The following is a 13,582-nucleotide window of genomic DNA, read 5'->3' on the forward strand; positions in this document are numbered from 1 at the left end:
CCACCAGGATGTGGGAGAAGTTGGAGCCCAACGTGTGGCTGCCCCACGTGATGGCACCGTGGTCCTTGTGCCTGGAGCTGTCGTGGGCACCACCAGCATAGCCAGAATAGCATCATTTCTGCTCAAGGAATAGGTGGTGGGGTGTCCTGCCCCCAGTCCCGTGCTCTCACCTGAAGCTGGGTGCATCCAGGGTGGGATGGAGCCAGGTACATCCTGGGGTGGGTGAACAGGAGGCATTGCCTGGGTTTGGCCATGGTTACACCCTGCTGCACCCCCAGAGCTTGGCTTCAGAGGGGGCTTCCCTCCTTGTGCCTGCTTGGGGTGGGGGACAGATGCTGCATCCCCCAGACCTGTGCCCTCAGCATCACTCAGGGGCTGCATGTGCACTCCAGAGCAGCATCTTCTCCCTCCCTGGGACCTCTAACACAGCAGCAGTGCCCCAAAATGGGTGGCATTCAGTGAGGTACAGCAACCTTGGGGTGTTCTTGGGGTGTTCAAGTTGACCATGAACCAGCAATGTGCCCTTGTAGCCAAGAAGGTCAATAGTCTCCTGGGGGGCCTCAAGAACAGTATGGCCAGCAGGTGGAGGGAGGTCATCCTGCCCCTCTGCTCTGCCCTGGGGAGGCCACAGCTGGAGCACTGGGACCAGTTCTGGGCTCCCCAGTTCCAGAAGGACAGGGAACTGCTGGAGAGAGTCCAGTGGCGGCTGCGAGGATGATGAGGGACTGGAGCATCTCTCTGCTGAGGAAAGGCTGAGGGACCTGGGGTTGTTCAGCTGGAGAAGAGCAGACTGAGAGGGGACCTCATCGATGCTGAGCAAGAACTAATGGGTGGGTGGCAAGAGGATGGGGCCAGACTCTTCTCAGTGGTGCCCGGGGACAGGACGAGGGGCAATGGGCACAAACTGGGACATGGGAAGTTCCGTCTAAACATGAGGAGGAACTTCTTTCCTGTGAGGGTGGCGGAGCCCTGGCAGAGGCTGCCCAGAGAGGTGGTGGAGTCTCCTTCTCTGGAGACATTCAAACCCCCCTGGACATGTTCCTGTGGGACCTGCTCTGGGTGGACCTGCTCTGGCAGGGGGTTGGAGGAGATGATCTCCAGAGGTCCCTTCTGACCCCTGTGATGCTGTGATTCTGGGGTCTGCCCTCATGCCTGCAAGTTCTTCTCCTCCCCACCACCTCTCCACGCCAGGGAGATGTCTGCAGGGCTGTGCCAGGCTTACGCAGAGCCCAGCAAAGCTGCAATAACAACAGGGCTGTTTGGCTGGCCGAGGTCGAGACGAGCTGTGAGCTGCTGCCAAGGGCCCGTTCCTCTGCCAAGGGCACGGGGCACGGGCTTTCGGCACCTGCCCACGAGGCTCGCTCAGCTGAGGAGTCGCTGCTGGCACCCACCCGGCCCTTTGGGAAAGATCTCTGCACTTTGGGAAAAGTCCTGGGTTACCTATGAGAAGGATATAAATGGTGAACGGTCACGCCGTGCCAGACCCCAGCAGTGCTCATGGTGTTGGCTCTGACTGGGATGGCACTGGTGAGGCCCCACCTCGAGTGCTGGGTCCAGTTTTGGGCCCCTCACAACAAGAAAGAGCTTGAGGTGCTGGAGCGTGTCCAGACAAGGGCAAGGGAGCTCATGGGACCTCTCCTGCATCCCAGCCTGGTGTTTGCTGGTCGTTGGCAGCTGGAAAGATGTGGGGAGCCCACCCTTGCTGTCCTGAGACCCTGGAAACTCCTACCACCAATGAGCCAAGTGAGACCACCTCTAGCTTCTCCCTGGCCACGATGTGGAAGAAAGCCATCATCCAAGCCATCATGTTGCTCCCTTACAAGGCTGAGGGCAATAGGGGATGGGAGAGAAGAGACATGAAGGAGGGTTGACATATGGAGCAGTGCCATAAAAATGAGATGACACTGGTTGCCCCCTACAGCCAAGTCCACCCCAGTTATCTCTAGAGAAGCAGGAATCCCACCAGTGGGATCTCTTTGACCCTCTAGGAGACACCAGGAAAAGCAACTGTAAGACTGAAGCCCACCCTGACCCACCATCTCTGGGGAGGAGATGGCTGCAGCCTCTTCCCCCTAAAACCCAGCAGTGAAATGCATCGTGCTGCTGGCGGAGCTGAGGATTTTAATCCTATTTCTCAAATCGTTTTGTTTGTTGTCACGACAACCCAGGATTTCAGCTCCCTTCCCAGAGTGTTCTCAAGCAAGCCATCTCCCTGGCAGGCTGGACCTGGACCTTGATGAATTTTATAAGTTACCTGCTGGAGGAAAGTACATGGGATGGGTGCCACCAGGGCTGGGACGGGCTCTGGTGATGGAGGGACAAAACCTTCTGCTCATGGGAGCATCCGAGCACTGGATGTTCTGCAGACAAGAAGGAAATCCCTAGAGGACAGGGAGTGCAATTGGTTCCAGACACCCTTTGTGAAGGAGAGCACTGGTGGTGGTTTCACAGGGTGCAAGTCCTCTTCTCCTTCCCCATATGTGCCCAAGGAAGTCCCCTGGTGAGGCAGCAGGCCCCGGGGCTGAGCAGAAATCATCCCTTCCCCGAAGCTGCAGTGGGGGCCACCACTCTGGTGACATTGCTCAGGCTCCCTTGTGGGTTTTCCTAAAAGGACTCTTTTTTTCTGAGAACTGAGCATGTCCAGGCTGCCAGAGGCCATAGGATCTCTTAAGTTTCTGGAGCTGCAGTTGGTGTAGGCAACTGTGGGCAGTTGGACCTTGGAGTGAAGCCAGGGAGAAACAAATGTCATGAGAGACACCATCTGGACACCAGCATCTCCGGTCCTGGAGCCAGCAAGCACCATCTCTTCTCAGCTCAGCCAGTCCTTGGCCACGGTTTGGCCTTTGGGACCACCGTGTTCCCACAGCTGCAGGGAAGGATGAGAGGACGGACCTGCTCTAATAAAATCTAAAAATTTTCTTCTTTCCAGCAGCAGGTTGCCCTGGTTCTGTCTCTGTTGCCGGACGGGCCACCCACTGCCCAGCATCCAGGCTGTGTCCCAGGACCAGGCCCACAGGCAGAGCTGGATCCGGCCCCTTCCCGTGTCCCGCTCAGCGATCCAGATGGCTCCTCCACAGGATGCTGTGACCCAGATCACGTCCCTTCTCCTGCCGTGGCTGCCCCAGAGCCCTTGCTGGGAACGCTGTGGGCTCCTGGCCACCGTGGCTCATGCCCATACGGCTGGCATCGGGTGTATCACTGCGTGCGGGGATGAAGGGCAAAGCCCCAATTCATCTCCTTTCCACCCAGCCCTGAGACTGGGCATCGGTCCACGCCGTTGGCAGAGGTTCATCTTCGCTGGAGCAGCCAAGGATTGCACTAAAAATCCTGGGAAAGAGCGGAGAGGAGGGGGCGGCTGTTGGGCTGGGAAGAGGTGGTGATGGGGGGGTCTCCTCACCTCTTGGAATGTCACACTCCAGCCAAAAAACTGGGCAGAGGCTCCCATGGTACCTGGGAGGCTCCTGGCATTTGTGTCCTGAGCAGCAAAAGGGCAAGAGGCGTCACAGGTGAGTCACAGGCACTGGGGAAATAGGGAACTCAAATCTATAATCGGCTTCTCCTGCTGAGATCCAAGGCTGGGAGCCACCCTCTGCCAAGAGGAAATACAAACGTTTGGGGTTTTTTTTAAAAAAAAAGTTGGGGGGGAACGGGGGAATGAAGAAGAGAGGGATTATTCAAGGATGCGGCGTGAATCATAGGGTACAACCAGAGGTTGCTTTCCAGGAGGCCACAGGAGCAAAGCACCGAGTCAAAAGGCAAACCACAGTGCCTGGCAAAAGGAGATGAGAGATGTGCTCATCTCTGTGGCTTTGCTGTGGGTCTGTGGGGCCACAGAGCTGCGAGAAAAGCCAAGGTGAGCTGGAGGTGGCACGGGGTCAGCAGATGTCTCAAGAGGACCTGCTTTTCAGGGTCTCTTTGCTCCTTTTGCTGTCTGGTTTTGAGCATCGGAAGATGAAGAAGGTTGTAGTTTCCCAAAACACCCCTGAGCTGGGAGCTGGAGAACTCAGGGAAGCATGTTCAGACCAAAAGTAGGTATTTAATGATCCCAGCTTGTGATCCAGATGTCCATGAGTATGTATCTAATGCTATTTGTGATGCTCTCAGGTCCCATCTTCTGGTCCAGAAAGCCATGGATCTCCCATGAGTGTTTTTTGTCACCTCAGCGAGCCCATGGGGAGGTCTTGGGCACCCTCCTGGGCCCCCTGGGTACCTCAGGTGGATCAGGCCACCTACATTGAGTAAGTGACTGCCTTGAGTCCATAGCATCATGAGAGGTTGTTCACACTCTTTCTGCTCAACAGACATTTCCAAAGTTGGGATGTCCTGGCCCTAGACGAAACCTTCTGCTTGTCCTGAGCTCTTCCTGACACATCCTTGTTAACCTGTTCTTGAAAGTCCCCCTTGGCTGATCTTGGGGGTCCAGACCAGCAGTTTCCTCTTCTTTCCAGAAAGATTTCCCTTCACTTTTGCTGAGTTTCCAGCCTGGGTTTGGTTGTTTTTTATTTGGTTTTTTCTGCTGGCCACCAGGACACCTCCAGAGGCAGGATAGTCCCTTCCTATTTGCAGACATCTGCTTTGCATTTGAAAACCGGGGTCAGGTCTCCCTGGAACCATCTCTTCTCCACACCAAAGCGATTCCTGTTCCTCCCCACCGCTGCCCGCAGGTCATATTTTCTGAACCACTGGAAGCAGCCGGAGCAAAGGCACCGGGGAAGCAGTGTGGGATCTCAAGAGCATCTGCACTGGCCCCGGCGGTGAGCGCAGGGGAAGGAAAGACACGAGGATGACCGAGCTCTCGGCTGTCACACCAAGAGTTCTTTGAAGCAAGAACAGAACGGCGTCGGGGAGCGGAGAGAGGCATGAAAGCCACCACCGCCTGATATGACAGCAGAGGAATGAAATCAGAGAAAATCCAATTTCCACCGGAGAGCAAAAAATAAACCCTGACAAGCGAGGGGAGGAAGGGAACGGCGTGTTCCCAAAACCACCACTTCCCCGGGCGATGTGCACAACCCAACCCGACAGGCACCGGCGCACGTCCCACAGCCCCGGGGTCACGGTCCCCAGGGAGGATGGGGACCCTGAGATGTCCCCTGCAGAGTCTTGTGCTCTGCCCTTCCCAGGGCTGCGGTCCCAGACCAGCTCGTTACCTCGGGCTGTGCGTGGTGCCCTTGGTTACAAACCCCTTGGAGACCAGCAGAGAGGAGCCCAGAGGGGCCGGGGATGGGCTGTGTCAGCGCTAACGAGCCCTGATGGGCTCCATCCCAGCCTCGTGATGGCACTGAGGACCTCAGTGGGGACCAGGGCAGCTTTTGCACATCAGCCAGAATCAGGTGTGAGTGGCAGGGATGGAGTGGGGTGATGTTTGGTGGTGTGAGGACTTCTCAGTCCCCTGGCTGAGACCTTTCCAGCCAGTTCTCTGCTGGGGGTCCCTGCTTTGCAGAGTTGGTGCAGATGGGCATAGGGTCCATAGAGTTGCTCTAGTGCTCTGTGAGGACAGGCTGGTGCTCGGTGTGAGTGGCAGGGATGGAGTGGGGAGATGTTTGGTGGTGTGAGGTCTTCTCAGTCCCCTGGCTGAGACCTTTCCAGCCAGTTCTCTGCTGGGGGTCCCTGCTTTGCAGAGTTGGTGCAGATGGGCATAGGGTCCATAGAGTTGCTCTAGTGCTCTGTGAGGACAGGCTGGTGCTCTGTGTCCTCTAGATGCTGCTGGGAGGACAGGCTGAGAGTTGGGGGATTCAGCCTGGAGAAGAGAAGGCTCCACAGAGACCTTGGAGCCCCTGCCAGTCCCTTAAGAAGGGGGGCTCCAGGAAAGCTGGGGAGGGACTCTGGCTGAGGGAGGGGAGCCCTAGGAGGAGGGGGAAGGGTTGGACACTGCAAGAGGGGAGATGGAGCTGAGCTGTGGGGAAGAACTTGTTTGGTGGGAGGGTGGTGAGAGCCTGGCCCAGGTTGGCCCGAGAAGCTGTGGCTGCCCCATCCCTGGAGGGGTTGAAGGGCAGGTTGGAGGGGGCTTGGAGCAACCTGGTGTGGTGGGAGGTGTCCCTGCCCAGGGCAGGGGGTGGCACTGGGGGGGCTTTACGGTCCCTTCCCACCCAAACCATTCTGTGATTCTATATAGATGAACCTCTGCTGGGGAACAAGCCCAGCGAGGCTCAAGAGGTACCATCAGCCCTACCATCTCACGTTCCCCTTGATGAAGTTGGTTTATCAAAGTGCTCCCCTGATGCAACAGGACCGTGGGTCTATAGCTCATCTGGGAGGGGCTTGCTGGGGGTGTCACAGTCCGTTCTGGGAAAGCTCTGGGGGGCAGGAGGGGAGTGGGTTGTACAGAGCTTGTCGGCATGGCCATGGCAAAATCCCAGGTGAGGAAGACCAGAGTTAATCCACCGGTGGCGCGATGCTTTCCTAGTATGTGGGAGGTGGGGAGCTGTTTGTGGCCAATCTCCTTGTTCTGGGAAAGCTTTGGGGGGCAGGAGGGGAGCGGGTTGTACAGAGCTTGTTGGCGTGGCCATGGCAAAATCCCAGGTGAGGAAGACCAGGGTTAAACCACCGGTGGCACGATGCTTTTCTAGTATGTGGGAGGTGGGGAGCTCTTTGTGGCCAATCTCCTGCCCACCCTGCCTGAGTATTTTCCAATTCACAGTCCCCAGCTTTTCCAATTCACATTTTGTTAGCACGCCCACAGCAGTGTAATTTTGTGTTTTCCTCTCTAATTACCCAAATAACTGCACAAAGACGGCTCCCAGCAGGTACAGAGCATCCCGTCTGCCGTGGGTTTCTCCTCGCTGCTGGTGATTCAGCCTGGCAGCTTCAGTGCCTGGGGACCAGGGAACCAGCTTTCTTGAAAACAAGCTACTTCCCCTCAGAGCCTGGAGGTTTCATCTCCCTTTATGTTCATCCTCGCAGATGAAATATCCCTTCTTGCAGGTGATGCATCTCAGGGATCCACGTGAGCATCTGCAGTGGGGTCCTGGGCAGGGAGAGGGGTCTTGGGGCTGTGGAGGAGGAAGGATCCAAGTGACAACAGCGTCAGGGAGAGCTTTGTGCTCCTTTTCTCTTGCTTCGGGGTCCTGCAGACACACAACGCTTTGAAGAGGTCTTACTTCTTAATTATTATCTTTTTCAGAGGAGTTTTCTGATTCACAGAAAACCTCGCAAATTCAATCATAGAATTATTTATGTTGGAAAAGACCTTTAAGAGTCCGACTTTTAAGGTAGAATTGCCAACTCCGTCACTAAGCCAGGCCCCTCAGCACCACATCTACACGTCTTCTAAATACCTCCAGGGATGGTGACTCAATCCCCGCCTTGGAAATGGTGCAAAAGCCATATCCTGGCTAATCTCCTGCTGGATCTTGAGCTGAAGAGACCTTGAGGCTGCAGGAGACTTTGTCACCCTCCTGGCTTTGCTCTGTGTCCTCCACCCCTACTCCCCACAGCAAGTCTGGACTCCACAGTGTCCCCCATGGGTGGGAGATCCCATCCCAGCTGTGGGTGACTATGGCCAGTCCAGCAGCTGCCACAGAAGGTTCTTCATCCCCCAGATCATATCCTTTGTCTGCTCCATCACCCTTGAGGCCCTGCCCCATGTGTCTTGTGCCAGGAGCTGCCCCCACCATGTGCCACTGCTGAGTCCCAAGCCCCATGGATCGTCACTTTGCAGGCAGCTCCCTTTGCCATTCATCCAGAAGATGAGAGCTAGCAGGGGTGAGAAGACAGATGCAGCACTCCCATCCTCCAGCTGACCCCCATGACTCCTCCAGAACCACTTCTGGGGCTCAAGCAGCACATCTGGAGGATGGAAACTGCATCTGGCCAGCTTTAGATGCTCAGGACCAGGCACTGCTCTGGCTGGCAGAAGGAGCATCCCCTCCAGGATCATGCCCAACATCAGCTTTGCCAGTTGGACGTTGATAAAAGCCCTTGAGCCCCTCCTCTGATAGAGGCTGATGATGCTGGCGATGCCCCAGTGGACTTTAACTCCAGCTTCATTGCCCTCCCCTTTCTTTCTTTGTTTCTTTCTTTATTGTTTCGATGAAAAGGGATCTGAAGAACAAGCTCCAAACAGCTATTTTAAGGGGAGCAACCTAATGCACAAAAAAGCCCGCTTTTCTGCCAAAATGGCACGGCGACGCGGCGGCGCGCTTGTCTTCTGCACCCGAGCCCCATGCCCAATTTAGGCGAAACTATTTGCCATTAGAGGCAATAGATACCGCAGGGTTTTCCCAGACCCATCTCCTCGGGTAGTCACCTTCGCAGGAGATGGTGGCTCTTGCCTTGTGCCCATGAGGGAAGGAGGTTTGTGGCCAGGCTGGTGGTCCCACACCCCATCGTATCTCCCTTGCTGCATCCCAGCTGGATGGATGGGGTGGAGTGGACAACAGCTCTGTATGAGTTGGGGTCATGCTTTTTGTGGGGTGAGGACCAGCTTCTGGCATGCAGGGACATGGCATTGGCATGCTTTGTGGCAGCTTCTGGCATGCAGGGACATGGCATTGGCCCCTCTGTGATGTCCCAGCACCACGCAGACGTAGGGAGGGATCTGCTCTCCTTCACCTTGAGAGCAGAAGAGCTGCTGGGAGCTATCAAATATTGATGCGTTCCATTTACGAGGCCCTCAGAGCCCGGTTGTGGTCAGTGGGGGGAGAGGCTGACGTTCTCCATCTCTTCCAGAGTGGTGCAGATGATCGATGTCAGTGCTGGGAACAGAAACAGGGACCTCCCTGGTGCCCTTGTCCCCATCCCATCAGCTGTGAGCTGGAGATGACACTGGTCCTTGCTCTTGCAGATGGTCGGCCACTTCGCCTGGTGAAACCCCTGGTTTTCTGCACCCTCCTCAGCGTGTCCCAGCTTGCCATCATGCCTTCCAGGCACCGGGGCAGAAGCAAAGCCATCAGATCCCAAGCTGCAGGGACCAGCTCCCCCTCTATGACACCACACAATCCCTGGAGATGGTTTTCTGCTGGCACTGAAGGACGTGGGGAACGGCAGCGTGAAGAACACAGGCTCAGCAGGAGATGCTGCAGAGTAGCAGGGACATTGGTGGGATGGGGATGGGATGGTTGGGCAGGACTCTCTTGGCAGAGGACATCCATCAGAGCTGGGACATGCTGAGTGCCAGTGGTGGGCTCAGCCATTTTCAGGGGATGGAGAGGATTTGGTGGGGATTAGGGTTTCCCTTCTCTTCCTCTGGGCTTTTTAATCACTTCCAAGCACCTGCTGAAGGCTGCTGCTAAAGACGGGATCCTGATTCCATGCCTTTAGGGTCTCTGCAAGAAGCACACATGGTGAAAGCTCATGTTGGTTCTCAGTCCCAAGGTGGTCTCAGGACTCTGCGAGAGGGTCCCCGGGCTGGGTGCTTACAAGTCCAACCCCCTTCCTGGGGTTACACCATGGACGAAGGTCCTCCTGGAGCAGGGTTCTCTCCTGAACATTTTCCAGTGTCCCTTGCCACCATCAGCTCAGTCCCCAATGTCCCAGACAGCCCCATGACACGCTCAAAGGTGTCCTGCTCTGAGCCTGCACCCTCTGTCCCCACTGTCCCCGTGAGGGACGAGCGTGGTGTGAGCACCCTGGGTGATGCCACCACAATCCTGCAGAGCAAAGCTGCTAAAAATACCCTCCCTGCCTGGGAGCGGTGACAGCTAAAACCGCCTCTCCCTGATTTACAGCATCTCCAGCTGCGGCCTTGGCTCCCCGGGGCATCACGGCCACGCTGGGCCCCATGGGATCACAGAGACTGAGTTTTGGGGTTATTTTCCCAATGAAAGGAGGAGAGCCCCAACACCTGTGCTCCAAGGAGCCCATCAAGAATCCTGCACCATATGGCCTCTCCTCTTTCCCATTCCACTCCCCTTCCCATTTCCCTTCCCCTCTACCCAAAAAGGTGAGAAGCAGCCCCAGGATTCAAATCCACATCTTTAATCCGGCCAGAAACATGTTCAGACTCGGGCTCTCTATGCTCTCTGCCGAGACTCCAGATGTCCATAAATTTGGGCTTGTGTGGGGCTTGGTTGTGGGGCAGAACCCCCCTGATGCTGTCCTGGGATGGGACAGAGCTGGGAAATATGGGAGCACCACAGCGGAGCATCCCTTGCTGCTCGGCGTGCCGGAGGTTGGAGGATGCAGGATGCTGCTTCTCCCTTCCCAGATCCCCCACTTGCTTCCCCCAGTGTCCCCAGCTACTGCTGGTGTCCTCAAGTGGGGACAGGGGAGCAGCGGGAGGAGTGACAAGTGCCCACTCGTCCAGCTGGAGTGGCCCAGAGAGGGTCTGGAGAGCCCACCTCCTCCTCGCTTCCAGAAATGGTGGATTCGACCTGGAATTACCCGCGTTGAATAACTGGCTTCCCCTGGAAGGAGTGGGCAGAGTGGAAGATCCCCAGACGTTTGTCAGAGGGCTTCGCCGTGTGGGAGGTGGCGGCGTCATCCCCAGCGACTCCATTCAGAAATCACCGATGATGCAAAAAAAGAAAAAAAAAAAAAAAAAAACATCTGAAATGGAGGAAGCGCCAGGATCCCGGTTGCCCAGACAACGGGTTTGGACCCCCTTGTCTGCATGCTTGATGACTCAGTCCTTAATTACACGGCCCAGGCTCGTGGTTGCCTGCAGGAGCTCCTGAGGAGCAGGAGTGATCCCAGCCGAGGTGGGAGCAGGCACAGCCCATGGTCTGCCTTCTCCAGGCCCACCGAAGAGATCTCCCAGTTGAAGGCCAGTTTTTTCCCCAATAACCAGAGGACCATCACCCCGGGATTGGGGTCGGCTGAGTCCTGGGGACACCAGGGACACAGGACCGGGGGCTCCAGCTCCTGCAGGGGTGCCCAGGGAAGGGCAGGAACCAGGGTGGCAGCTGTGGTCACAAGGCAGCATCACCCACCTCTTTAAGACATTTGGTTTTTTCCCCTCGCTTTCAGCGCTGCAAGAAAATCACCAGCAAGATCCGCTCCTGACTTTTATTTAAAATCCCATCATGTCATGCTTTTTTATTTGCTTGTGTGCCTTTCACGCTTGCCATCTGCCAGCATCCCCTCTCCCCAAAGCTCGCTCCCACCGGGGGCTTCGGATCGGGGAATAAAACTGCTGGGCAGGGAATAAATAATTCATGGGGCACAGCCACCGAATGCGGCATCCGAAGGCCATGGCGTGGTGGGTATGAAACAGTCCCACTGCGGCACGGAGGCCAAATGACATCGCTGTCCCCAGCTTGGTTCTGCTGCCAGCATCTGCCAGGGCTTGGGAGCACCATGTACCTGCTGCCTCTTCGCCCAGAAGATGAGGATTCCAGGCAGGGAAAAGAGAGGGAGACTTGGGCTTTAAATAAGAAAAGCTGGCAGGGTTGGGATGGTGATGGATGGTGATGGAGCTTTTTCGGGGGGAGGAACTGGGACGGAGGCAGAGCTGGTGGCACGGAGGACACAGCCCTCCAGGGACTGTGGTGGCCCGGCCAAGGTATCCTCAGCCGAACCGCTCCTCTCCAGCCCGGGATGAGTCCCCATCTCCTTGGCAGGGACTGGGGATAGTGTCGGAGGCTCAGCTGGGGTGTGGAGAGGAGGAGGTGATGCTCCCCTTCCCTTCCCCAGCAAGGCAGGGTGGGCACAGGGGGGCTGGGAGTCCTGCCAGACTGTCCCGGTGTCACCTCCGGCAGCGGGACAGAGCTGAGAAGGAGCTGGCAGCGCTGCAGGCAGGGACAACAGTCACAGCCCTGCTTGTCTGGACTGAGATCATCGCTCTGCTTCTCCTTCCCCTTTGCAGGGAGAGGCTCGTTACAGAGAGGACCATCCCAGAAAGGATGCTGGTACCCCCCCGGCCACCCAGCATCACGGGGAAGGACAACGAGGGGCTGTGGACGGTGGCTGCTGGGGGGTACCTCCTCTGAGAGGCAAAAAACAGGTCACTGCTGTCTCCATCCTCACTGGAGACAGCACGTAGGAGCTGGCAGGCAGCCTGCCAGCCCTCGCTGGTGGCTGGTGACTCACCCAGGTGAGGACCATGCTTGGATCGTGCTCGAGATGCTCGCCCAGCTCCAGCCTCCGACTCTGGACTTCATCCTGCCACCTTCACACCAGAGGGATAGTACCTTTTACATGGAATCATAGAACTATAGAATGGTTTGGGTGGGACCCTTTTACATGGAATCACAGAACCACAGGATGGTTTGGGTGGGAAGGGACCTTAAAGCCCATCCAGTCCCTCACCCCACCCTGGGCAGGGACACCTCCCACCACACCAGGTTGCTCCAAGCCCCCTCCAACCTGCCCTTGAACCCCTCCAGGGATGGGGCAGCCACAGCTTCTCGGGCCAACCTGGGCCAGGCTCTCACCACCCTCCCACCAAACAAGTTCTTCCCCACAGCTCAGCTCCATCTCCCCTCTTCCAGTGTCCAACCCTTCCACCAGTTGGGGGGGCTTTCTGGGCTGCCAGTGCACGTTACTGGGGCATGTTGAGCTTCTCACCTCCCAGCACCCCCAAGTTCTTCTCTTCATGGCTGCTTTCCATCCCTCCATCCCCAGCCCAGATTTGTGGTTGGGTCAAGAGCAGAGTGGGTCCCCACCAAGGATTGTTTAGAGACCTGCCCCCTTACACGGTGCTCATCTCCTCTCACAGGAGACATGCAGAGCAGGGCCAACCACCTGAATCACAGGCTCGTTTTAGCTCTGCCTTCAGTGCCAGAGCTTTGTAAAGCGAGGACTAAAGGATATTTAGGGGGAAACCATCCCGGGCAGGACTGTTGTCCCTGACTCACTTTGCAGGAATCTGCCCCAGCTGGGAGGACCATCCTGTCCCGGTCACTTTGCCAGAACAGAAGCAGCCCCCGGGGCCCGTTTGCAGGTCAGGACTGTAAAATCCAGCTTTAATCTGTGCCAGAGAGAGGAGAAGGGATGGATGCTCCAGCTGCCCCGGGGCGGGTGGGATGCTGCCAGCTCCGGGTGGGCAGAGCAGTGGCCGTGAGGGTCTGAGGAGGTGATGCTGGACACAACAGCCAAAATTTCCCAATCCAGACGAGAGTGGTCAGTCCCCACTCCAGGCACCATGGGGCAGGGGAGCAGGAAGAACCAGGGGGGAGGGCAGGGATGCTGCAGCCCTCCGGTGGCTACAAAATCCTCATTTTTTTGTTTGCTCAGTCCTTGAGAAATTTTTCCCCCAAAATGAAGGGCTGGAGCCTGGGGGGGGGCATGCTCAAAGCTTTTGTTTTTATCATCTGAGCCATCCCACGCCGGGCCTCCTCTGCGGGGGCTTATCCAGCTGCTGCTGCTTGTCTGGGCTGGGTGTGGAGCGGGGGACAAGGAGGGTCACGGCCACCGAAACAGGACACCGGTGGCTGCTGTGTGTGCCCCTGGATGGGGATGAGCTGGCAGCATCCCTGCCTGGGAATAAACATCCCTGCAGGCAGCCCTGGCACGGGTATATGGTCCTGCAGGACACAGATGGTCCTGGGTGTCTCCATGGCTGGGGTTTGTGCTTGTCCATCCTTTGGGGACAGGAGAAGGGCTAGAGCTGTGTTTTGGCCAGGGAAAAACTCACCCCAGCATGCAAACACCCTGCCTGGATCTCCATGAGGTTCTCCAAGGGCTGATTAAGGGCCAATAA

Source organism: Calidris pugnax, unplaced genomic scaffold (assembly GCF_001431845.1).
Source record: "Calidris pugnax isolate Ruff unplaced genomic scaffold, ASM143184v1 scaffold558, whole genome shotgun sequence".
NCBI lineage: Eukaryota > Metazoa > Chordata > Aves > Charadriiformes > Scolopacidae > Calidris > Calidris pugnax.